Source organism: Danio rerio, chromosome 17, assembly GCF_049306965.1.
Source record: "Danio rerio strain Tuebingen ecotype United States chromosome 17, GRCz12tu, whole genome shotgun sequence".
NCBI lineage: Eukaryota > Metazoa > Chordata > Actinopteri > Cypriniformes > Danionidae > Danio > Danio rerio.
Window position 1 is genome coordinate 6,257,040 of NC_133192.1, and position 27,961 is coordinate 6,285,000.

Sequence of the window (27,961 nt, forward strand, 5' to 3'; positions counted from 1 at the left end):
TGTTATTGCAATCCTGAAATGATCATATGTTTTATAAAGTGAACACGTGTAACATGCTTGCAGCCGTGGGTTTTTTTTTTTCTGCAAATTGGAGCACATTTGTGGTCCTCGCAGACTAGTTAATCTACTGAAGGAGTTCCCAACATCACTTTAAACACGGCCTGCCCTGAGACCACCTGTTTAAAGAAACAGAGGCTTGCTGAAGTAGGTTTTTTTTTAGGCTGTGGTCTGTTTCTTGTCAAGCATCAAGACACCCAGGTGCTCAGAGCTGTATTTGTGCTCTGGGCTTTTGGACGTGGCTACGGTTCAGTTTGGCAAACTACTTTGCAGAGGTGTCAAATATCGAGGAGCCGTTTCAAATGCCAAGCTAAGCAAAAATCCTCCGGTCGTTCTGAAGAAAAGGTATGCTGTTCCATCTTGGCTGTTATTTTCGTATAATTAGTCAGGCCGCGGATGAAAAAACATATTCTTTGCCCCACATGCTTTGATAGCATTGGCTACCTCGAGGGTCTGTTCATTAGTGTGAAAACGGCCCGGTATCATTAGCCGAGTCACATCTTTTGTTCATTTCGCAATTAGCCGTGTCCACGTTTGCATATTTGAACAACTCACTGATCACGGCTTAAAATTAAATCAGCACTAGAGGCATTTTTGTTGGTCTTTATAAACGCAGTTAAACACCAGGTTAAGCTTTCTTTATTTTTTGATTTCTCATAATAAACATCATTCCAGCATTGTCCAACACTTCCAAGTCACGCACATCCGGATTTTAAATCACTTCTCCAATATAAATTTGACACGATATATGCAGGTAACATTTATGTTTTCTGATTTAAAGCAGGGTGCGAATTACAAGGGAGCTTGTGGGGTTAATTAACACTTGTTCCCTCCTCCTGAAGCACATCAAAACAAAATGTATGGAGTCTGCCCTTTAATAGTTAAGAAATAATTTGCTATGATCTGTATCTTAAATAATATTAATAATAAAAATAACCGATAACTTCAATATAAATTTGATCACCCCTATATTGGTTCATACCATTGTGAATGTACGTTTGAGCCACATATATTAATTCCAGTCTAGAGCCCCGACAGACAGCATAAGCGTTCACAAAACATGTTTCTTTAAACAAAAGCATTTGTAGGTGTCTGTAAATCTAGATGCGTTGTTTGTATTTTATTATTCACTGGCTCGCACATAGAAGTTAAACATTAACTAAAATAGTAACAGTAAAATAAAAATTACGTGCAGTCTTTAATGGTCATACATTAATAGGTGCTTAAATATATAAATAAATAGCTTGCACTGTTTATTTAATATCACAGATGTCACTGAGAACCACTCAGTATCCCTTAAAACACTGGAAACATAACAGCAAGTTTGATTATTAAATTAGATGACACTGAATGAAATGTATAAATTTGGTCCACCGTGGATATTATAAAATAACGGATATTAAATTACAGAAATATACCTTAAAATAACAGATATTAAATAACAGAAATATACCTTAAAATAACAGATATTAAATTACAGAAATATACTGTAAAATATCAGATTTTAAATAACAGAAATATACCGTAAAATAACAGATATTAAATGACAGAAATATACCGTAAAAAATCAGATATTAAATAACAGAAATATACCGTAAAATAACGGATATTAAATTACAGAACTATACCGTAAAATAATGTATATTAAATTACAGAAATATACCGTAAAATATCAGATATTAAATTACAGAAATATACCGTAAAATAACGGATATTAAATGACAGAAATATACCGTAAAATAACGGATATTAAATTACAGAACTATACCGTAAAATAATGTATATTAAATTACAGAAATATACCGTAAAATATCAGATATTAAATTACAGAAATATACCGTAAAATATCAGATATTAAATTACAGAAATATACCGTAAAATAACGGATATTAAATTACAGAAATATACCGTAAAATATCAGATATTAAATTACAGAAATATACCGTAAAATAGCGGATATTAAATTACAGAAATATACCGTAAAATAACGGATATTAAATTACAGAAATATATCGTAAAATAACGGATATTAAATTACAGAAATATGCCATAAAATAATGGCCATTAAATTACAGAAATATACCGTAAACTAACAGATATTAAATTACAGAAATATACCATAATATAACGCCCATTAAATTACAGAAATATACCTTAAAAAAAATTACAGATTTTAAATAACAGAAATATACCGTAAAATAACGCCTATTAAATTACAGAAATATACCATAAACTAACAGATATTTAATTAAAGAAACATACCGTAAAATAATGGATGTTAAATTACAGAAATATACCGAAAAATAACTAATATTAAATTACAGAAATTTACTTTATATAAATTTTCTGGAATATTTCTGCAATTTAATAGCCATTATTTTACATATTTATTTGCCGGAAATAAACCGTAAAATTAAGTTTTTTTTAATACAGTGCATCACATTTTAGTAATTTTGTATATAGGTTGGCCATATATGAGGTTTTCCTGCACTGTAAAAACTTATATCACAAAAAGTCACGACAACAAATGTTTTTTTTTTTTTTTTTTTTTTGTTACTTTAACCTAATTTAATAAGTAAATCAGGTTTCAACAACTTTTTTTTTAGCTATACAAAGCTACAGTGTATGGCTTTCCTATGCAAAAGTCATGAAGATAATACCAGGTTGGAGAGGTGGTTGCAAAGTCTCTCAAATATGAGCACTAGTAAAGCTTGCTTGACTTTGCAAACACCACTAATAATCATATTACATTCGTCCAGGTGTAACATGTTAAATAACTGGCAGCTTATTGCATGATACATGTTATGAAAACATAATACATCAATAAGAAGATTTCCAGAACATTCCCTGGAATTCAATTAGGCGGCGGTAATCGAAAGTTAGATCAACCTAGCGGACTCTGATTACAACCAAAATATTAAACATAAAAATTCCCTTCGCGGATAATCAAAACAGGCAGTTCTGAAGGCATCAGTCTCGATGTTCATTAACAGTGTCAGTGATATCAATGCATATAATGGTCATTAAAGATATGAACATGTATCCCATCATGCACCAAGGCATGTTTTTCAGCGTTCATATCCACAGAGTCCATCCTGCTCCAAGATCCTTATCAATTAGAGCACTGTGAAAGACGGCTTTATTCAATAACTCCTGTGTAAATCACTGCGCTATCAGCCACATCACTGCAAAACACAGAGAGAAAGTATTTTAAAAGCCCGTTCTCATCTGTGACCCATTGAGAGCGCCGGACATGTTTATTAGACAGGTCATGAGACCCTCTGTCCTACTGTGTTTGGCATAAGATAAAGATGCCTCTCCTGCCTTTTTCTAAAATATCACTTTCTAATAGAACATACTAAGATTGCACAGTGGGCGCCGCAGTGGCCTCAGGTAGTGTTGTCGCCTCACAGCAAGAAGGCCGTTGGTTCGAGCCTCGGCTGGGTTACTTGGGATTTCTGTGTGGAGTTTGCATGTTCTACCTGCGTTCGCGTAGGTTTCCCCCGGGTGCTCCGGATTCCCCCACAGTCCAAAGACATGCGGTACAGGTGAATTAGGTAGGCTAAATTGTCTGTAGTGTATGAGTGTGTATGGATGTTTCCCAGAGATGGGTTGCAGCTGGAAGGGCATCCGCTGTGTGAAACATATGTTGGATACGTTGGTGGTTCATTCCGCTGTGGCACCCCAAGATTAATAAGGCGACTAAGCCGACAAGAAAATGAATGAACAAATGAGGGCGAGGCAGTGGCGCAGTAGGTAGTGCTGTCGCCTCAAAGCAAGAGGGTCGCTGGTTCGAACCTCGGCTCAGTTGGCGTTTCTGTGTGGAGTTTGCATGTTCTCCCTGCCTTCGCGTGGGTTTCCTCTGGGTTCTCCGATTTCCCCCACAGTCCAAAGACATGCGGTACAGGTGAATTGAGTAGGCTAAATTGTCCGTGTGTGTGTGTGTGTGTGTGTGTGGATGTTTCCCAGAGATGGGTTGCAGCTGGAAGGGCATCCGCTGCATAAAAACTTGCTGGATAAGTTGGTGGTTCATTCCGCTGTGGTGACCCCGGATTAATAAAGGAACTAAGCCGACAAGAAAATGAATGAACGAATAAGGATTGCATGGTTTACCTGTACTTCAGTATTTATTTATTTCATTATTACTATTATTGCAATAACAACAAAAGAGTCATAGTATATACAAAAAAGCAGAGAAAGTCTGTACAAATAATACATTTTCAATAGTAAGGGAATTTAATTTAAGTATTATGACATATAAAATATAGTATTTCTGACAATTTGCTTTATTTCATAGATTTGAGTCAGGAATTATTACAGTATTGCTATACTACTTGGTATCGTAAAATAACAGCCGTTAAATTACAGAAATTTACTGTAAAGTAATATAGGTTGAATTACGGAAATTTACCTGAAATTTAAATTTAAGGAAATGTCTGTAATTTAATGTCTGTTATATTATGGTAAAGTTCTATAATTTAACGGCCGTTATTTAAAGTTTTTTTTTCCACAGCTGCCGAAAATAAACTGTAAAATTACGTTTTTTTTAACAGTGTGGTATAGATTCGTGGCCTGAATTGATGGTATTAAGACAACCCTATAGAACATACAGTAGGCAAGTTTGCAGATGCACAAAGCAATGGTCCATTTCCATTGCATGGTACGTTTTGGTACAGTATATATTTACAGTGGGGGAAATAAGTACTGAAGTGCTCCTATGCAATCTCACAGCAATTCGTAACTTTTTGATTTAGTGGCTAATTCATATGAATTCGAATACGATCTAATTCGTACAGTTTAGTACGATTTGCTCATCACCCAATTACAGTTGGGGTGGAGGGTGGGGTTGGGTCCCATGTCTCCTTTTAAAAATCGTCCATTTTCGTACGATTGAACATAGCCACTAAACTGACAAAACGTAAAATATGTTTCCTTGTGAGATCAGGCTGGTTGCTCAGGTGTGAGTTTTTCACAAACTTCAACAATGTCAAAATCTTGATGGTTCTGAGGGTCTCGTCGATCAAATCTGATCTTGTTGGTCCAAACACATGCGCTATAGGTGAATTGAATAAACTAAATTGGCCGTAGTGTATGTGTGTGAATGTGTGTATGGGTGTTTCCCAGTAGTGGGTTGCAGATGGAAGGGCATCCGCTGTGTAAAACTTATGCTGGATAAGTTGGCGGTTTATTCCCCCTGATGAATAAAAAGACTAAGCCGAAGAAAAATGAATGAATGATTGCTTGTCAAATATTGTTTGTTTTCAATGTCAAAATTAATTGAGTTTTTTTTTTATCATAAAACCAGCTAAATAATCTTATAAATGTGGTAAGTGATATAATCTCACTTGAAACCGAAAACAACATATTTTGCTTGTTAAAAAAAAAAAAAAAAAAATCACTTAAAAATAAAAAATAAAATGGTCCCACTTTATATTAAGTGTCCTTAACTACTATGTACTTACATCAAAAAAATAAATACCATGTACTTACTGTGTTTATAATGTATTTGAGAACACTTGTGGTGCTTTTGAGTTGGAATAGAGGTTGGGTTATGGACAGGTTTGGTGGCATGGGTAGGATAAAGGGTAGGTTAAGGTGTAAGGGATGGTCAACAGTGTATTTACAAATGCAATTACAAAAGTTAATTACAGATGTAATTACATACATGTATTTAATCAAGCGTATGTACACAGTAAATACATGTATTTACACAATAAGTACATTGTAACAAACTATTAATTCCTATGTAAGTACATATTAGTTAAGGCCACTTAATATAAAGTGGGACCAATAAAATAAAATTCTTCTTGAATAAAAAATGTGTAGATATTTTAGTTGTTAGATGTCTATTCGATTTTCACTGACAACCCAAATTTAGCCTTGTTTTAGCCAGGACATCTACAGCTGAAGTCTGAATTATTAGCCCCCCTGTATATATTTTTCCTGCAATTTCAGTTTAACAGAAAGGAGATTTTTTATAACATATTTCTATTCATAATTGTTTTAATAACTAATTTCTAATAACTGATTTATTTTATCTTTGTAGTGATGACAGCACATAGGGAAGAGCAGGGCACATAGTAAAACTTTTTGGTTGTGGCCAAATAAGGAACAAAGTAATGGGGTCAGACAAACCATATATATTTTTTGTTTTACCAACAACACACAAGCCTACAAATGAGCACTGGTTGTAGGAGTGCCGGACCTATGGTTCCTGTGCAGTTTTGCCAAATATGCCAGGAGTAAAAGTGTTACTATTTACCCCACCTGCGGGGCAAGTTGTGACAGAGTGTTAGTTGTAAAAAGGCATTTCACACAATTAATTTCAATTCAGTTTACTTTGAATAGTAGCAATATTTCCTCAGTACTTAGCTCAATTTATTTTTTATTTATTCTACATACACTGTAAAATATTCCCTGTAGATTTTTCAGTAAACAGCTGGCAGCAGGGTTGCCAGCCAGTTACTGTATTTTTTACAGTAGCAGTGGTGTAATTTAATTCAGAGCAAAATGCTGCATTATTAGAAAAACAGTCAGCTGCTGTAAAAAAATGCTGTAATTTTTACAGCCATTTGTTACAGTGTAGCACAGCATGTTTATTTATTGCTCTATTGGATAAACACATTTGGATTTATTTGCATTATTATACAATGCATTTATTTGTATTATTAGCAACAGGGCCGGCGAGTCCATAGAGGCGACCTAGGCAGCCGCCTAGGGCGGCAGTATAGAGAGGGCGGCATCCGCGACACCTCCCTTACCACCCGCGTCCTCAGTTATGTCCACGACACCTCCCTCACCACCCGCGTCCTCAAATATATTCGCGCATAGACGACAGAATAGAGAGCGCGGTGTCCACGACACCTCCATCAGCACCCGCGTGTCCTCAGTTATATCCGCTCATAGGGCGGCAGAATAGAGAGCGCGGTGTCCGTGACACCTCTCTCCCTCAACACCCGCGCGTCCTCAGTTATATCCGCGCATAGTGCGCTGGAATAGTGGTCCGCGACACCTGACTTCATTTTCATAACCGGTCACTTTCGTTTTCACATTGGGGTTGAGGGCGGCATGATCGTCCTCTGCCTAGAGCGGCAGTTCAGCTTGCTCCGGCCCTGATTAGCAATAAACAAATTTCTATAAAAATATTTTCTAATAAAAACATTTTAATATAAAAAAGTTCTCAACATTAAACTTAAAATTTCAAGAATTATTTTGTTCGTTTAACTGGTGTTCAACAGTGTGTGGGCCAAGGGCGCAACTACACATTTACTGAGGGGTATGCGGGTTCAAATTTTGTGTGATCCCTCTTATTTTATATTAATTAATTACAAATTTTCAGATTAATCTTATAACTTTTGACATTATGTATGATTTGACAGTTTATTTTGATAAAAACAAAAGCAAATCTAAACAGTTACATCTACATGAACACTTTCGGCTGTGGGACTACATGTTATTGTGTTAAATGATTTTGAATTAAACAATAACAATACTATATTCGTTTAAAATGCAAAATAATGTTTTTTAACAAAACATATTTATTTATTTTTATTATTTGAAACTTTTAATAAGGATAATTTTAAAAAATAGTTTTGGCACAACGGCGCCCCCCCATGTGTGGCGCCCCTATGCGCCGCATATACTGCATACCCCCTTGTTGCGCCACTGTGTGTGGCTTTATTGTAACACCCTGTTACAACTAACCCCGCTGTGTTGTGTTTTCTTCAAAGCTGGCCAGCAGTCACTGTGTTTTTTACATCTTTCAAAATGGTTCATTTTTTTAGCCGAGAAGACGGTGAAAATAAGACTTTACGTACAATAAATAAATATTGACTGTAATAAAAAATACTTTTATGCTGGAAAAATGGTTTCTCCTGTGTTTCGCATGCAAATTTCACTTAACTTTTTCAATAATTGGCAGGAAGACGTCTGCTGACACTGTGGTGGAAACCTCAGAAGCATGCCTGGTTAACCCTGAGCAAATACCTTAACACTTTGTGTTACATTTTGCCCCGCGTTTCTTCCCCTAATCATTGACTAGGTATTTTTCAAGATACTAGTATACAGTTTAAAGTGACATTTAAAGGCTTAATTACGTTAATTAGGCAAGTTATGGTAATTAGGCAAGTCATTGTATAACAGTGGTTTGCTCTGTAGACAATGGAGAAAAAATATTGCTTAAGGGCAGGGGCGGACTGGCCATCTGGCAATTCTGGCAAATGCCAGAAGGGCCGGGCCATTTTTTAAATGTGGGCCGGTCATCTATTTTATTTATTTATTTTTTCATATGTATTGTTTTTTAAATGTAGGCAGCTTTTATCTTGTACGAGATGTGAATATGATGATGATGATGATAATAGTAAGAATAATAGTAAATGTTAAGCATTGGCCCAACTGGCAACAACCGGCTGGTTTCGAGATGGGCCGACCCAATCTGAGGCTACTCAGATGTAATCAAAATCTGGCAAGAATGTCAAACAAACAGTAAGTGCAAAAAAAAAAAAAAAAAAAAAAAAAGGTCTCGAAAGGGGTCAGTGTAATGGTAGGTAGTGCTGTCGCCTCAGAGCAAGAAAGTCGCTGGTTTGAGCCTTATCTGGGTCAGTTGGTGTTTCTGTGTGGTTTGCATGTTCGCGTGGATTTCCTTCTGGTTTCCTTCACAAGTCCAAACACATGCTATGGGTGAATTTGGTAGGCCAATTGTGAATTGGGTAACCCAGTATAATGGGTTGCAGCTTTGAGGGCATCCGCTGTGTAAATCATATGCTGGATAAGTTGCTGATTCCCAGATCAATAAAGGGACTAAGCCGAAAAGAAAATGAATGACATGATTGCATATATAAATGGGTTGCTTTTGTTCCAGTCACATACATTAAATGTTTAAATATCTCTTAAATAGGTACTGCTTATATAATTTTACCATCTGTACACCAATATAAGTAGTGAATGTGCGTGTCCTTGGGTAGGGCTGTGTCGGTGTGGTAATGTGGGCTGGTGTGGCTACAGTGCCAGGGCTGATTTTTAGTCCCAGTCCGCCCCTGCTTAAGGGGGCTAATAATATTGACTTTAAAATGGTTTAAAAAAATTTAAAACTGCTTTTATTTTAGGCAAAATTAAACAAATAAGAATTTCTCCAAAAGAAAAAAATATTATAGGAAATACTGTGAAAAATAAACCACAGGAGGACTGATAACTTCAACTGTATGTTTAGACAGGCCCGGATTGGCTAATCGGGAGGACCGGGAGAATTCCTGGTGGGCCGGTCCGTTTTTTGGCCGCGAGGGCCGGTGTCCCTAGCTCCAGAATCTGTTGCTCTAAGCAGTCACACTTTTTAAATTAATTAATTTATTTACTTGACCACAGCCTTCTTATTCATTAATTTAATACAGCTCTCAGCTCTTTTCATATATAACCAGTCTGCAGGTTCATAATGTTATAAGTCACACCTCATTCTACAACCGATGTGGCCCAGTGGTTAGCACGTTAGATTACAACGTCGCCGACCCGGGTTTGATCCTCGCCTGAGTAAATTATTATTTTCTTTTTTACTGTTGAGACATATAATACTGTTTGGGTTGTCGAACATTTGAAGTTCTAAAGCAGCTGTTTTCTCAAAAAAAGACGTGATAGTGTAATTAGAAACTGAATTGGAAATGACCTTATTTTATAGTCAGTCGTGAACTGAGGTGGGCCGGTCTAAGGCTTGAAACTCCAGGGCTGAAAAAGAGTCCCACTCCGGCCCTGTGTTTAGATGTCTATTAGATGTTTTTAAAACACAAAACAGCTTGGTGGTTATTTTCCCACTGGTTTGTCCCTAAAGGTTTACTTTTCTCTTTCCGCCAACCGAGAATCACGTAGAAGTGCTTATGCAGCGATGACAGACGTCAAAAAAGTTTTCCAGATTCTCCTCCACACTGCGCTCGATTCAGCCAGTTATTCTTAGGAACGGACAACATGACCTTACGCAGAGCTCAGCGTGAGTGTTTGTTCAGGTTTGATATGTGACAGATAGTCCCGGCGAGCTTGGAACCAGCCGATGGTGAACTCTTTCGGGACACGACATGTGAAAATCCAGACACCTGCTCAGGACGTCTCTCCGCCTGCCAGTCGCACCGGCCGGTTGATTTAGCCACGGAGGTGTGAAGCTCCAACTGTCTGCTGTTTCTGCGCTACACCATGTGAGTCACTTATGGGAAATCTGCACCCACTTTGGGAAGAGTGCTCAGGGAAAAAGTGATCATGTAGAGCCGAGCAGAGAGAAGGAGGGGGAAAAAAAGTCTTTTCAAAAACGTACCCTTTTTACGAGCCCATAATTAAAGCCTTTACAACTTTTCCCAAGCGGCTTTCTGCCCCCCTTCGAGACTCCATATTAGTCAATACCTATTGCTAATGATTTATGAGCTTGTTGCAAGAATCTGTAGCGAATAGATAAAAAGGTTTATGATAAATTAAAATTAACAATGTTTTAATGTGGTTATTTGTATGGTGAATAATTAATTTGTGTTAGTTAATCCACTGAAAAAAGGTTTGTTTTGGTAATCTTCAATCAAAGTCTGAGCATTTGGAGTGGCGATTGTTCTATTGAAGTCAGTTTGATGGCTTCCATAGCAACTGTATTAATATCCTTGACCACTCCCCTCTTACTGTGTGCTACGAAGGGAAAAGCCGCTCCCCATATTCAATATTCTGCTTTAGTTGGAAGTACATCAAAAATCAGAAATAAAAGCAATGTGTTGTTCAGGCAGACTTTAAAAATAAGTTGACTCTAGTATATATATATATATATATATATATATATATATATATATATATATATATATATATATATATATATATATATATATATATATATATTAGTGCTGTCAATTGATTAAAAAAATAATTAATCACACTTTTTTGAAAATTAATCATGATTAATCACATTTAAAAGACTGAAACTTGTCATTTTGGCTATTCAAATGTAAAATTAATATAAACGCAAGACAAAAACTATTTAAATTCAAAATATAATTGTTTATTAGAATTTGTATTTAACTTGTAACACTGATTTCTTCATGTAAACAACATACCCACAATAAACCATCAAGATCCTGGCTTGACAGCCATATTTATTACAGAAATAAAAACACAGGCATGTTAGAGCCATTTGAATTTCAAAACAATCAATGACAATAAAGAAAAAAACTATTTCCATGTTGGATTCTAAGTGGTCTGCAAAAAATGTCAAAATACAGGAATTGCAGATATGGAAAATAATAATAACAATAAAGTATTGAATACAAACAATTGCACTCATTGAAAGGTTGTATTGCTGTGAGTTGAGAACATTAATTATGAAGCAGAAACAATTTTGCTTAATTCTCCTTTACATTTAGCCAGTTGCTAAAACAGTCCAGTCTGTTGACATTATCGGGGAACAATGTGGACCTTTGAATAATGTGAGCTGAGAGTGCAATGCAATCTCACGGCACGCGCACGCAAACACACAACGCACACAGGACAGGGCAGCTGGAGCATCTCCCTTCAGATTCAACACGCATGATCACGTTCATCAAATTTGCTTAAACTAAGCATTGTTAAGTATGGTTGTATTTCACAAGGATTCTGACACAACAACGTGAAGCATACACCTTACAAAAGTTGCATTTAAGAGGGAAACTTCAAACTTCAAGAAACATTGGAGGGCGCATGCTGAAAGGCATTGTAATGCACTGTCTTTGACAGCTCACGACATCATCTGGCATTTTCTGAGTACATTTACATAAGACACCAATACTCAGATTTTAATATGATAAAGATAATACTCTTATTAAGAGTCGACCATGTAAGCAGCCATTTTTGATTACATTAAAGGACCACCGAGTCACAAAATGCGGAGGTTTTTTCTTTTCGTTCGCCATGCGATATCAAATTCCATTAAACAGAAGTCGAAAGTTAAAAATGGAACACCCGAAATTGCACGAAACTCTGGAGAGCCTGGTGATGTGACATTAATTGTTTTATACTGAAACTTGCCTTCAAAACGTGCTTCCTTGGTCTTATCCATATTTCTTTGCATGTTGAAGTGCGTTAATTGCGTTAATTTCTTTAGACGCGTTAAATATTTCAAATGAATTGCATGCGTTAACGTATTTCATCTTTTTTCTTCCTCCAAACATGATGAATGGAGTTAAGACCAAAAAGTTTTTTTTTTTTATCAGACCACAGGACTTTCTCCAATGACTCCTCTGGATCATCCAGATGGTCCCTGGCAAACTTCAAACATGGGTTGACTTAATCAGAGGAACCTTCCTTGCGATGCAAGATTTTAAACCATGATGTCTTAATGTATTACTGATGGTAGCCTTGGAAACGGTGGGTCTATCTCTCTTCACGGCATTGACCAGCTCCTCCTGTGTAGTTCTGGGCTGATTCTTGACCATTCTTAGCATCATTGATACCCCACAAGGAAAGATCTTCCATGGGGCCTCAGTCCGAGGTACATTGACGGTCATCATTAGCCTCTTCTACTTTTTGACAATTGCTCCAACCGTTGTTCTTTTTTCACCAAGCTGCTTGACAATTGTCCCGTAGCCCTTTCCAGCTTTGTGAAGGTCTACAATTTTGTCTCTTGTGTCTTTTGACAGCTCTTTGGTTTTGCCCATGTTGCTACCTAGACTTTTGACTGATTGTGGAGTGCACAGGTGTCTTTTTGACTGCTAACAACCTCAAACGGGTGCTACTAAATTTAAATAATGAGCAGAGTGTAGCTGGACTATTTAAACGCAAAATAACAGGTCTTTGAGGGTAAGAAGTCTGGCTGAAAAGCAAGTGATCAAATACTTATTTGACACACAAATTTACAAATAAATTGTTTAAAAATAATCCAAAGTGATTTCTGGATTTTTATTTTCAGATTCTGTCTCTGTAAGTGGAAATGCACATATGGTGAAAATTCTAGACCCCTCCATAATTTCTAAGTAGGAGATATTGAAAAATCACAGGGTGATCAAATACTTATTGACCTCACTGTATATATATATATATATATATATATATATATATATATATATATATATATATATATATATATATATATATATATATATATATATATATATATATATATATATATATATATATATATACATATATATACATATATACATATACTTTAAATGCTATATAGAAAATACTATGACAATGTTCTGCTCTCTTAAACAGCACTTGGGAAATATTTGGAAAATAATTGAAATTTCACAGACTAATAATTTGGTCTTCAACTGCATATATATTACAGTAATATTGCCAAACGATTTTCTGAACCCATTTGAGACTCAATATTAATCCATACCTTTCATGATAATGTATGAGCTTGTTGCAAGAATCTGTAGCCAATTGATAAAAAAAAATCCTTTTTATTAGTCCACAATTTTACAATGTTTATTTCGTTATCTCACATTGCGATTTTCTCAGATGAATCATCTGTTGAGCTGCATCCCAATCATCACAAATACTGCAAAAGACCTACTGGAACCATCATGGACCCAAGATTCTCAAAGAAATCAGTCAAGTTTGGTGAAGGAACAATCATGGTTTGCGGTTACATTCAGTATGGGGGCGTGCGAGAGATCTACAGAGTGGACGGCAACATCAACAGCCTGAGTTATCAAGACATTTGTGCTGCCCATTACATTACAAACTCATTTGAGAGAGTAAATTCTTCAGCAGGATAGCGCTCCTTCTCATACTACAGCCTCCAATTCAAAGCTCCTGAAAGAAGGTAAAGGTGCTCCTGGATTGGCCTGCCCTGTCACCAGACATGAACATTATTGAGCATGTCTGGGGTAAGATGAAGGAGGAGGCATTGACAATGAATCCAAAGGATCTTGATGAACTCTGGGAGTCCTGCAAGACGCTTTCTTTGACATTCCAGATGACTTTATTAAAGTGATTTGAGTCATTGCAGAGATGTATGGATGCAGTCCTCCAAACTCATGATGGAGTCAGACACAATATTCATTCTGTCTCCACTGCGGCATGACTTTATATTCTTATATTTATTTATATAGACTTATAAGCAAGCAAAGTCAGACCTTACTCTTCTAATTAAATAATTAAAAATCAAGGCATGATCATATTTTATTTTGGTATAATAAGCATAATCCAGAGGCCTTTGCCTTTCATATAAGCCACTTCTGATACCAAATGATCAACTTAAAAGTCAAGTTATTATTTATTGTTTATGTACACACATGTTCAAATATGTTACACACTAAAGAAAAGCTGGGCAATCCTAACATTTGTCAAATATGGAAAACCCGACGTTTGGTTAATTTTTAAATTCTATTTAAATGACACACTTTTAACCCAACGAGTTTCCCAAAATCTGACCTAACACTGCATTGGGAAAAGTGTGGTCAAAAAAAAAACGTGATTATGCAAACCCGAGCAGAGAGAAAGAGAAAAGTCTCCCACTTTTCAAGGACTTACCCATTTTACGAGCCCATAATTAAAGCCTTCACAACTTTTCCCAAGCGCCTTTCTGCCCCCCTTTGAGACTCCATATTAGTCAATACCTTTCCCTGATGATTTATGAGCTTGTTGCAAGAATCTGCTTTGTGTTTCAGAGCCGAGCCGCCATTTAAAGACACTAGTCATAATCATGACCTCAACAACATCAAATGGGAATGTTCAAGAAATTATATTGCTCACTTCGCTTTGAGAAAAAGCATTGGATGTAGACGCCGTGTCCTGTTGCCCAGATGATTGCGATGATATCATGATGACGCTCCTGATCCAACAGGCTAGACGCAACTGGAGACGACGTTTCTTCATGCATCTGAAGTCATACAGAAGTGCATAAGACGTCTTAAAGCAACAGCTAATTCCTAATCAGAATGAAAACTGACCTGCGCAAACTGTGCGGTTAATATCTGGCAACCGTTGTCAGGAGACATGGAGTCTGCTGAACATTAAAATTGACGGAGCGCGCTGGAAAGTCACGGTGAGAGTTGGTGCATTTGAGCTCAGCCTAATAAAAGTCTGGTGCAGGAAGGACTCCATTCATTACTCAAGCCTTTATTGGGTCCCTGATGGAGAGCATCCAGATCTGGGATTTCAGCTTGTCTCCGCAGTCCAAACGCAGCGAAGTGACGTCCCTGAGAAACAGCAGATTTAGTTTTATGTATGGATATACAGTTGAAGACAATATTATTAGACCTCTTATTATTAGAAGTGATGGTTAACAGAGTCGGGGCGAGGCAGTGGCGCAGTATGTAGTGTTGTCGCCTCACAGCAAGAAGGTCGCTGGGTCATTGGGTCAAACCTCGGCTCAGTTTGTGTTTCGGTGTGGAGTTTGCATGTTCTCCCTGCCTTCGCTCCGGTTTCCTCCGGGTGCTCCGGTTTCCCCAACAGTCCAAAGACATGCGGTACAGGTGAATTGGGTAGGCTAAATTGTCCATAGTGTGTGAATGTGTGTGTGGATGTTTCCCAGAGATGGGTTGTGGCTAGAAGGGCATCTGCTGCATAAAAACTTGCTGGATAAGTTGGCGATTCATTCCGCTGTGGCGACCCTGGATTAACAAAGGGACTAAGCCGACAAGACAATGAATGAATAAATGGTTAACAGAGCAAGGCTATTTTTCACAGTATTTCATGATATATTTTATTATAACTGGAGAATTAATTATGGTTTTTAAATACTTTTATAAAAATTTTAACCTTTATACCTTCATATTGCATTTGAGACTGCTTTGACCCACAAGTGAGATAGTTTTTAGAAAGCGAACAAAATAAGACCCCTAATAAAGCCAAAGTATTATATGTATATATATATATATATATATATATGTGTGTGTGTGTGTATGTATTTAAACTCTTTAGATTAAAAAAATACTAGCCAAAGTATTCATAGACCGCACTGTGCAATAGTGTAGTATTTTCACCAGAAAAAAAGGTTTAAAGTCGGTTATTTCTGTTTTTTTCTATACTATGTGAGTTTGAAATATTGATTTACATCTCCAAACATAAGTTTTGTCATTAATTGTAATTATAGAGCGAGGTGTTTTTAGAAAGAAAACAAAATAAGACCCGTGTTATAGTCAAAGTATATATTTTTTATTTATTCTTAATTTTAAGACATTTAACAAAATACGATTCTTAATATACCTAAAGTATAAAAATATACATTTTGGTCATTTAGGAACCATTTATGTACGTGCACAAACTTTAGATTGTAATATTTATATACAGACTGTGCAAAAGTCTTGGGCCACTAGTATTTTCACCAAAAAAAAGGTTTAAAATTTTTTAAAAATTTGACCCTCAGTATACTTAAAGTATTTTTTTTTTATAAATATATATATATTGGTCATGTAGGAACCATTTACTGTAAGTACAGTTGAAGTCAGAATTATTAAACCCCCTGAATTATTAGCCCACCTGTTTATTATTTTATTCTACCCAAATTCTGTTTAATGTAGTGAAAAAGACATTTCTTCAACACATTTCTAAACAATAGTTTTAATAACTCATTTCTAATAACTGATTTATTTTATCTTTGCCATGATGACAATAAATAATATTTGGCTATATATTTTTCAAGACACTTCTATACAGCTTAAAGTGACATTTAAAGGCTTAACTAGGTTAATTAGGTTAACTAGGCAGGTTAGGGTAATTAGACAGGTTATTGTACAATGATGGTTTGTTTTGTAAACTATCAAAAAAATATATAGCTTATAGAGGATAATAATATTAACCTTAAAATGGTGTTTAAAAAAATTAAAAATTGCTTTTATCTAGCCAAAATAAAACAAATAAGACTTTCTCCAGAAGAAAAAATATTATCAGACATACTGTGAAAACTTCCTTGCTCTGTTAAACATCATTTGGAAAAAAAAAAAAAAAAAAAAAAAAAAAAAATATATATATATATATATATATATATATATATATATATATATATATATATATATATATATAAATATATATATATATATATATATATATATATATATATATATATATATATAAATATATATATATATATATATATATATATATATATATATATATTAAAATCAAAGGGGTTTTAATAATTCTGATTGCAACTGTATGTATATAAACTCTTTAGATGAAAAAAAACCATGTAAAATAATATAAACGGTACTGTGCAGTCTAGCATTTTCATTAAAAAAAAAGGTTTGAAGTCGGTTGTTTTTTATATTTCTAATCTATGCCAGTTTGAAATTTACATTTACATTTCCAAACATGGGGCGAAGCAGTGGCGCAGTAGGTAGTGCTGTTCGAGCCTCAGCTCAGTTGGCGTTTCTGTGTGGAGTTTGCATGTTTGCGTTTGCGTGGGTTTCCTCCGGGTGCTCCGGTTTCCCCCACAGTTTAGAAGTGATGGTTAACAGAGCAGGGGTGAAGCAGTGGCGCATTAGGTAATGCTGTCGCCTCACAGCAAGAAGGTCGCTGGGTCACTGGTTCAAACCTCGGCTCAGTTTGTGTTTCTGTGTGGAGTTTGCATGTTCTCCCTGCCTTCGCTCCGGTTTCCCCAACAGTCCAAAGACATGCGGTACAGGTGAATTGGGTAGGCTAAATTGTCCATAGTGGATGATTGTGTGTGAATGTGTGTTTGTGGATGTTTCCCAGAGGTTGCAGCTGGAAGGGCATCCGCTGCGTAAAAACTTGCCGGATAAGTTGGCGATTCATTCCGCTGTGGCGACCCCAGATTAATAAAGGGACTAAGCTGACAAGAAAATGAATGAATGACTGAATTGATTTATGAGCCCATAGAGAAATCTGATATGTGACTATATATATAAACATTTCTATTCAATTATAGCTAATTCATTTGAACAAATATGCACATATTTGTAATTCCAATGGCTGAAAAAAATTATGTAATACATTTTTTACAATATTTAGAAATATGTCGCATATATGACTTCAAAACATCAACTTATATCTTTATTCATTCATTCATTCATTTTCCTTTGGCTTAGTTTCTTTTCTATCAGGGGTTGCCACAGCGGATGCCCTTCCAGCTGCAACCCTGTACTAGGAAACACCCATACACTCTCACATTGATGCACACACTCATACACTATGGCCAGTTTAGTTCACCCAATTCACCTATAGCGCATGTCTTTGGACTGCGGGGGAAACCTACGCCAACACGGGAGAACATGCAAACTCCACACAGAAATGCCAACTGACCCCGCTGGGACTCAAACCAGTGACCTTGTTAACCACTGAGCCACCGTGCTGCCCAGCTTATATGTCATATATTTCATTTGCCTATATCACTTGTTTATATAGGGAAGTTGTTGCTCTGAAACAATATATATTACACACATTTTAAAAATAAATGATTTCTCTGCTCCAAACGGACCCCCAAAAGAGTATACAGTCCAACTTAAATGCATTACGATGTTTGAGCAACTATTTTTATTCAGCAATAAAACACTACTCATCGTGTAACAGTAATTGCAAGCATCCGAAAACCATCACAGTGGATTTTCCAGTTTTGTAACTCAAATTTCTCGGAGGGACAGACGGGCGAAAACGTTTCTAAAAATGAATAAAAGCTGTAGGGTGACTCTTTATGCATTCTTGCTTGTTTCAAAACAACAATTAGACTGTCTCTACTGGAGTCCTGCTGTTCTGAAGTCAGTTTTTATATGAAATACAGTCTGTTTGCTGCAGGACACAGGCAACATTCCTCATTTCACACACTGGCCAATAAATCAAACGCCCAATCGCTGCCATCTAGACTCTTTCCTGCTCACAAACACACACACACTGGACTTTTGATGAGTCGGAAAAAAAAACCTTACTGTCTTCAGTTTTATAGCCGCTGTCGTCTGAATGACAAACACAGCTCTACTCATCACACACTCTCAACTCTATACAGCAGATATTCATGGAACGAGAAAAATGCTATTAAAATAGCTGAAAGTATTTAGGATGCAGCAGCTAATCAGCGTGGGTTCAAAGGTCCCGTGAAAATAAAATCAAGATTTTTAGATGTTAGTATCAGTATGATTTAAAGATATCCATAGGCTATACTGTAAACATTAGGTTTTATAGTTTTCACGTTGTGTGTTTTTCATTTATTTACGATTGTGAATTGCATTATGGGATGTTGATCTCTGCTCTTTCGACTTTTGATATTGAAAATTCAACTCTACAGTTTAACAAAGCGACTTTTATCGACATTTTAGTAGATTGAAATAATATAATGAATAATAAATAATATATAGAGAAATAAGTAAATCAGGAAAGGTGTGTTTGAGTTGTCGTTTGAAGGATTTGCACATACACTCACTTATAAATTTGATCCTTCCATGTACACCCACAACAACACACGAAGATGCATAAACTCACTGCGTGAAATCAAACCTGTATAATTACATATACATAGAAACTTGATCTATGCATATGCACGTATAAATTCTCCTGTATGAATATAAATAGAATATTGTATTATTATTATTATTATTATTATTATTATTATTATTATTATTATTTTATATTGTTAAACTTGTTTAAAAAACTAAAGATGTAAATTAGCTTTATAGCTAACTCTGGCACAACATGTCATGTATACATTGTCCCTGTATAAAAAATAAATAAACGCAGTGTGCATAAATACCAATATAACACTTGTACAAACATACATGATAAAATTCACAAACGTGTAAATACAATTAGTTGTGTAAATACATACATGCAAGTGATTTCATATGTGGATGGTCATGGACTTTTCAATGCAAACGGAAGGTGTTTTAGTGTAAAAGGAGGGCATTTCAGTGTAAAAGAAAGGCATTTCTTTGTAAAAGGAGGGCGTTTTAGTGTAAAAGGAGGGCATTTCAGTGTAAAAGGAGGGCGTTTCAGAGTAAAAGGAGGGCGTTTCAGAGTAAAAGGAGGGCGTTTCAGTGTAAAAGGAGGGCGTTTCAGAGTAAAAGGAGGGCGTTTCAGTGTAAAAGGAGGGCGTTTCAGTGTAAAAGGAGGGCGTTTCAGTGTAAAAGGAAGGCATTTCAATGTAAATGGAAGGCTTTTCAGTCTGAAATGAGGGCGTTTTAGTGTAAAAGAAAGGCATTTCAGTGTAAAAAGAAGGCTTTTCAGTCTGAAATGAGGGCGTTTTAGTGTAAAAGAAAGGCATTTCAGTGTAAAAGGAAGGGATTTCAATATAAACGGAAGGCTTTTTAGTGTAAAAGGAGGGAGTTTTTAGTATAAAAGGAAGGCATTTCAGTGTAAAAGGAAGGCGTTTTAGTGTAAAAGGAAGGCATTTCAGTGTAAAAGGAAGGCATTTCAATGTAAACGGAAGGTTTCTTAGTGGAAAAGGGAGTTTTTAGTATAAAAGGAAGGCATTTCAGTGTAAAAGGAAGGCTTTTCAGTGGAAAAGGAAGGCGTTTTAGTGTAAAAGGAAGGCATTTCAGTGTAAACGGAAGGCTTTTTAGTGTAAAAGGAGGGAGTTTTTAGTAAAAAAGCAAGGCATTTCAGTGTAAACGGAAGGCTTCTCAGTGGAAAAGGAGGGAGTTTTTAGTGTAAACAGAAGGCCTTTCGGTGTAAAAGGAAGGCGTTTTAGTGTACAAGGAAGGCCTTTTAGTGTTAAAAGGAAGGCATTTCAGTGTAAAAGGAAGGTGTTTCAGTGTAAAAGGAGGGCGTTTAAGTGTAAAAGGAAGGCCTTTCCGTGTTAAAAGGAAGGAATTTCAGTGTAAAAGGAAGGTGTTTCAGTGTAAAAGGAGGGTGTTTAAGTGTAAAAGGAAGGCCTTTCCGTGTTAAAAGGAAGGAATTTCAGTGTAAAAGGAAGGCGTTTCAGTGTAAAGGTAGGTGTTTCAGGGTAAAAGGAAGGCGTTTCAGTGTAAAAGGAAGGCATTTCAAGGTAAAAGGAGGGCGTTTCAGTGTAAAAAATAAGGCGTTTCAGTGTAAACAGAAGGTGTTTAAGTGTAAAAGGAAGGCGTTTTAGTGTAAAAGGAGGGCGTTTCAATGTAAAAGGAGGGCATTTTAGTGTAAAAGGAAGGCATTTTAGTGTAAAAGGAAGGCATTTTAGTGTAAAAGGAAGGCATTTTAGTGTAAAAGGAAGGCATTACAGCAGGCATGTCCAAACTCTGTGTTTTAGTGCAAAAGGAAGGCTTTTTAATTTAAAAGGAGGGGGTTTTAGTGTAAAAAATAAGGCGTTTCAGTGTAAACAGAAGGTGTTTAAGTGTAAAAGGAAGGCTTTTTAGTGTAAAAGGAGGGCGTTTCAATGTAAAAGGAGGGCGTTTTAGTGTAAAAGGAAGGCATTTTAGTGTAAAAGGAAGGCATTACAGCAGGCATGTCCAAACTCGGTGTTTTAGTGCAAAAGGAAGGCTTTTTAATTTAAAAGGAGGGGGTTTTAGTGTAAAAGTGAGCGTAAAAGGAAGGTATTTCTGTATGAAAGGAAGACGTTTCAGGGTAAAAGGAGGGTGTTCCAGTTTAAAAGGAAAGCATTTCAGTGTAAAAGGAAGGTCTTTCATATTAAAAAGGAAGGTATTCAATTACAACGTTAAAGCTGTTTAAGCATAAACTGAAGAGATCATATCACCGATTTATAAGCGAGTAATTTAAGGCGTATATACAAGTGTTTATGTATGTGTTGATAAGCAAAGTTTGATTTAAATCCTACATGGCACCGCATATACACTTTACCAGATCAACATTTTTTCAGCAGCCTTTAAAGGTCCAGTGAAATGCTTTGAAATGAGTATTTGTATTCGATGTTAGACGTAATCTTAACTGAAACATGAAGAGAGGGTGGGACATAGTGTAGCCCCTCCCCTTTAAAAACAGCCAATAGCGTTTAGTTTTATTACAGCTCTGCCATTGAGTGGCTTAGCTCAAGTGCATCAAATGAAAAGTGTCTTGAAGGGGGCGGGGCTTGTCACGCACTAGAAATCATTTGATTAGTCAGAAGATTTGATCAGAAACTGAAGTACAAAGTAAAAAATTGTTGATCCCTTTAGGCATTTAAGCTTGGGATGTTTATATCAGGCTTAAATCTTCTACATGTGAATTTTGTCACTGTTGTGGAGAACACTACCAACATGCTGAAACTAACATCTAAAAAAGTAGATTTTACTTTCACAGGACCTTTAAAGTCTTGTATTCTGGCGCAGACTGAACACAAAGATCCTTCCAGATGAAATGAAAGTGATCAGTAACTCAAGACTGTTCAATTATGAGAACATCATTCAGCGCAGATGAACACAAGCTCTAACAGGACTTTAATAACACGCAGAGGATATTGCACATTATCTGATACACCATCGGGATGTTTTAAGACATGTTATATGATTATTGTTTATATCCAATATATTACGCATATGTTTTAAAGTCACTAAAATGATCGTCTGTGGAAACTGTCATCAGATTAAATCCATCTTCATGCACTCTAATGGCAGAAAGGACTCAGTGAATCATCTCAGAGATTTATTATTTCATATGAACTGAGAAGAAAGCCTAAAGGAGTTAAAGGATCAGCTGTTTTTGATAGAGTTTACTCACCATTATCTGTTTTTTTAAGCTCATTTATGACCTCATGTGAAACTCAAATATATTCTGAAATGCTGCTGTTTTCCCTGAAATAAAAATAGCAGAGGCAATATTGAAATTGGTTCCACTCACATAAAACAAACGGTCTGCTAACCTAACCATGTTACAGTACAGAATGTTAACACTTCACAATATAGAAATTGGGATTTGTTTTGCATCTAATATAAATTAAATAAGACACAATTTACAATGTTTCCAGTAATCTGATAATATACTCACAACAGTATTTATTCATGTTTGCTAATGTTAGCTACTTCTTCAAGTCATCCATTGTTAGTTCATGTTAACTCACACTGCATTAACTAATCATAACAAGCTCAATTTTTTATTTTAATAATGCATTAGTAAGTGCTGAACTGTGATCAGTAGTGGAAAGAGTACTGAAAAATCCTACTTAAGTAAAAGTACCACTACTTGCCAAAAAATGTAGTGCAAGTAGAGTAAAAGTACCTGTTGTAAATATTACTCAGAGTATAAGTTAAAAAAAAGTATCCCTTTCAAGAGTAGTGAGTATTACAGTCAAAAGCTGATGATTTACTTGTAACTTGTGGATGTGTGTAAACGTAACATTCTGTAGTGCATTTGGTTATTGCCCAGCAGGCACACAACGTCATAAGACATTAATATTAGGTTAGATTTAGATTGTGATGTCAGGTGAATAAAATTCAATGTCTAGCCAGCATCTAAGGATAAAATTTTTTTTTTTTTATATGGAATAACGACGTCAATTGATGTTCAAGGTTCTTACAGGTGCTGGAAATCCTGGAAAATGCTTGATTTTTAATACAGTGTTTTCAAGGTTAGAAAAGTGCTTGGGTTTTGGACAAAGTGCTTGAACCTGCTTGAATTTGAAATTGCAGAGCTCAAAATTGTGACTGTTTTGGTTGCATTTGTGCACAATTTTATCTATGTGACCTCAAAATGTATTTGGGAGCATATGTGCGAGTGCATAAATTGTTGTCGTGCGACCAGCTTTCATTACAAAATGTTCACCGCATGCGCAAATTTATGAAGCTAATAATACGGCAAAACAAACTGAATACGAATTGTGTTAAATTGAATTATTAACAATTGTAAGTTAATAAAACTGATATTATGCTATTAAAAATTGATTTGAATTTGAATATCTTACCTTGAATTTGAATTTCTTAACTGGATTATTGAACAGCTGAAATTTAAGACAACTTAATTTTTTAAGTCAGATTTTTATAGACATTTTCATACTTCAGATTTTTTTGGGGGGTTCTGAATTCAAAGACTGCAGATATTGAGTATGTAGGCAACTGCAGATAACTGTATGAATACAGTTTTTTAAGAATTCAAACTAACACAATTCAAATTCAGATTGTTTTGGCACTATTAGCTTCATATGTATTTAGGAGACATTCACCTAGAATGCATCTTTGCACCTGAAACGCCAATCCACTGACTGTAAAAAAATAATAAAATAAAAATAACAAGGCACATGAAATATCATAAACGACTGGTTATGGAAGTTTGGTACTACACTCAAACAAAATCTGACTCTGAACTCATTTCTTGAGATATCAACTTTAGGTAGAAAAAAACTAATTTAAAAAACATACTTCCAATACATATATTATCCAATAACTCAACTATTTTTATTTATTTTTTAATCATTTTTGGGTGAACTATCCCAATAAATCTATGCTCTAAAGCAGGGGTGGCCAACCCTGTTCCTGGAGAGCCACTGTCCTGCAGATTTCAGTTGCAACCCATATCAAACACACCTGCCTGTAATTATCACGTGGTGTTCAGGTCCTTATTAATTGGTTCAGGTGTGTTTGATATGGGTAGCAACTGAAATCTGCAGGACGGTGGCTCTTCAGGAACAGGGTTGGCCACCCCTGCTCTAAAGTATTCAACAATGTAAGTTGAAGTAGCACAATGGATTTAAATGTACATACAACATATATAAACATATTTAACCATGGTTATTAGGTGCTAGAAAAGCATATAAATGTCCCTTGGAAGTGCTTGAAAAGTGCTGGATTTTGAAGTTGGAAAAGGTGTAAGAACCCTGGATGTTGATATTTGGTTGATTTTAGGTTGTTAGAAAGTGACCAAAATCCAACATCGAGCCAACATCTTAAACCAACATCATATTGACTTCAAATACTGACATTTATTTGTCAGGTATGGCAACCAAAATCCAACGTCTGACAGACGTCAAAGTGGTAACGTCCACAATGTATCATCAAGCTGTAACATCATTAGACGTTGATATTTGGTTGACTTTAGGTTGGATGTTGGACTTTGACGACACACTTCATTTTACCGGCTGAATAAGTGCATCATCCGGGTAATTAAAGTGCACTTATTATTTTTAGAGTTTTCAGTGTGAACACACTATTACACTATTTATACTACAAAATGGCGTAGCATAGTGCATAAGTATGCGATTTGGGACGCAGCTACAGTGTCTGAAATAAAGGAGTGCAAAAGCAAGAGTCTTTATTTTCTGTGCGTTCACCATGGTTGAATGAATGAATGAATACTAGAAAAAAAATATTGCAAAAAAAAAATATTGCAAGGAATGTGGTGACAACATAAAAATTTATATTTTTATTACTTTATTACTTACATTTATAAACCGAAATTATTAGCATTTTTTTTATATAGACTTTTTCTGATTCAAAAACATAACCAAATAAACTAGTATTTCAAATCTCGCGCGCACGGAACTGCTTGGACGACACTAGAATACATCATATCCGGTTGGCAGGTCGCATACGGTCTATTCGCAGCAGTTTAAATAGGCAGCTAGCTCTCTGCAACTCTCACATGGTCTCTCACTGAAGCTAAGCAGGGCTGCGCCCGGTCAGTACCTGGTTGGGAGACCACATGGGAAAGCTAGTTTGCTGCCGGTAGTGGTGTTAGTGGGGCCAGCAGGGGGCGCTCAACCTGTGGTCTGTGTGGGTCCTAATGCCCCAGTATAGTGACGGGGACTCTATACTGCTCAGTGAGCGCCGTCTTTCAGATGAGACGTTAAACCGAGGTCCCGACTCTCTGCGGTCGTTAAAAATCCCAGGATGTCCTTCGAAAAAGAGTAGGGGTTTAACCCCGGCATCCTGGCCAAATCTGCCCACTGGCATGGCCTCCTAACCCTCCCCATATCATAATTGGCATATCATCACTCTGTCTCCTCTCCACCAATCAGCTGCTGTGTGGTGTGCGGTCTGGCGCAAAATGGCTGCCGTCGCGTCATCCAAGTGGATGCTGCACACTGGTGGTGGATGAGGAGATTCCGCCAACTGTGTAAAGCGCTTTGAGCGCCCAGAAAAGCGCTATATAAATGTAAGGAATTATTATTATTTTTTATTAAAGAATCCGCAGCTCAAATCGGATCCAAATTTTCCGCATACGGAGATGATCAGAACTCCACACAGCTCCCGGACTGAAATAAATTGACTTTCGGTCTGTCGCTTGTCGTTTGTCATGTGCAGTGGAGAGGAGGCTTTATGGTAGGTACACACAGTGCGTACAGCTGTACGGCTGCAGGAGCCACTGATGTGTTCAACATTTCAGCCACTGCATATACTTACACTTAAACTTAACAAAACTGCCAATTACCTCAGATATTCCCCCTCAAATGTTTGTCACGCATCTCAAACAGTTCCTCAGTCTGTGCTCATGAGCATAATGGGATTAAAGCTGCTTAAATGTACCTGAGTTAGAAAGCAGACGCTCTGAGCTTGGGTTTCTCATGCGCAGCTGTTTATTTTCACAGTTCTGCTGTGACATTTTCTTTCTGTCACGTCTGTCAGCTCTCATTAGCGCGTGGCCGCTGCCACTGTGCTGCCCACTGTAAAGCGATCAGGCCGACGCACAAAGATCCAGTGATGCATGTCTTTTATCACTCGCAGCCCTCAATGCTTCTCTTATATGCGCAGATGCACGCAGAGAGACCGTGAGCTCTCAGATTGCACAGTTTACATAACACTCATGTTCCCTTCACACGGCACACATCCACATGTGATACACTGCACCGCTCCGGCAGGATAATTGATGATAATGTACACTCGGCTTAACACTTTCTGAGCCGCCTGCAACTCGCTGTCAATAAATGTATGACCACAGATTCAGTTGAAGTCTAAATGATTAGCCCTCCTGTGATTTTGTTTTCTTTTTTAAATACATCCCAATTGAATTTTTCAGAGTATTTCCTACAATATTTTTTCTTCTGGAGAAAGTCTTATTTGTTTTATTTTGGCACTGTAAAAAAATGCTCTCGTAATTTAACGGTAAAATAACGGCAGCAGGGTTTCCAGCAGTGAACCGTAATCCTACAGTATAATACTGTGTTCTAATTTAAATAATAGTAATACATTTTTCTAATTGCCTATTAAAATACATGTGCTTGTGTAAATACCACTGAAAGCAGCTCGTTATTCTTGTATTAAATCAGGGGTTCCCAAACTTTTCAGCCCGCGACCCCCAAAATAACAATTCCAGTGACTCGCGACCCCCAATATCCTCTGAGGTGGTTATAAATACAGAAACCTTGCATGCAATGACGCAGACACACCAATTAAATTTGTGTCATTGCTATAAATGTGCCAGAAAGTATAACCTGATGTTATAAAATCAAAATGCATCTGACGCTATTGCTGCCTTTAATATAATGTAATTACCCCAGGGGTCGCAATCTAATAGAACTAGTAACTATAAGCTACTATAGAAACTATATAGTATATAGTAACTATAAACGACTATTTTTATTTTCAGTATAGTTATGGATAAAATATGTTAATTCTTATGGTTTAATAAAAATAAATAGATTTTTGGAAATCACCAGGCGACCCCCGTTCATTGCCCCGCGACCCCTCGGGGGGTCCCGACCCCCACTTTGGGAACCACTGTATTAAAGAACCGTTTCGGTTGCACCCCTCCCCCCACATACAAGGTCACATGCTTTTTTTTAAAGGTAATAAACTGATTTCAGAAAACAATTCAGGAGGCCTAGGGGTAGACCCAGGACACGCTGGAGGGACTACTGTATGTCTCTCGGCTGGCCTGGGAACGCTTTGGGATCCCCCCGGAGGAGCTGGAGGAAGTGTCTGGGGAGAGGAAAGTCTGGGCTTCTCTCCTTACCGTACGTTCACACCGAAAGCGGTGAGAGCGTCAAAGTAGCCGGAAGTCATTCATTTTCAATGAGAGCCGGCGGCGATAGGCGGCGAGGAGCAGCGCGGCGAGGAGCAGCGCGGCGCGTCTTCGCCGGCGTGAGCGTCGAGGAGAGTTGAAATGAAGTCAACTTTATGGTAATGAGCTATGACGCGGTTTGGCGGCAAGCAATCAGAATGAAGACGTCCATCGATTGATA

At 36.7% G+C, this 27,961-nt stretch overlaps 1 protein-coding gene and 1 long non-coding RNA gene across 3 annotated transcripts in view; one reads left to right on the plus strand and one right to left on the minus strand.

Annotated features, from left to right (window-relative positions):
- The window catches only part of cdc5l (CDC5 cell division cycle 5-like (S. pombe)), a 453,211-nt gene that overhangs the window by 68,802 nt on the left and 356,448 nt on the right, over positions 1-27,961 (plus strand). The gene's annotated exons all lie outside the window — the stretch shown is intronic.
- The window catches only part of LOC141378508 (uncharacterized), a 21,429-nt gene continuing 4,517 nt past the window's right edge, over positions 11,050-27,961 (minus strand). Inside the window, exons 1-4 of one of the 2 annotated variants that reach the window (XR_012393211.1) lie at positions 22,570-22,645; positions 14,946-15,194; positions 14,048-14,875; positions 11,050-11,719 (exon numbers count right to left, since the gene is read on the minus strand). This is a non-coding gene — a long non-coding RNA (uncharacterized lncRNA). Of the gene's footprint in view, positions 11,720-14,047; positions 14,876-14,945; positions 15,195-22,569; positions 22,646-27,961 lie in introns of those variants that run through there. The other variant, XR_012393212.1, reaches the window with a different exon arrangement.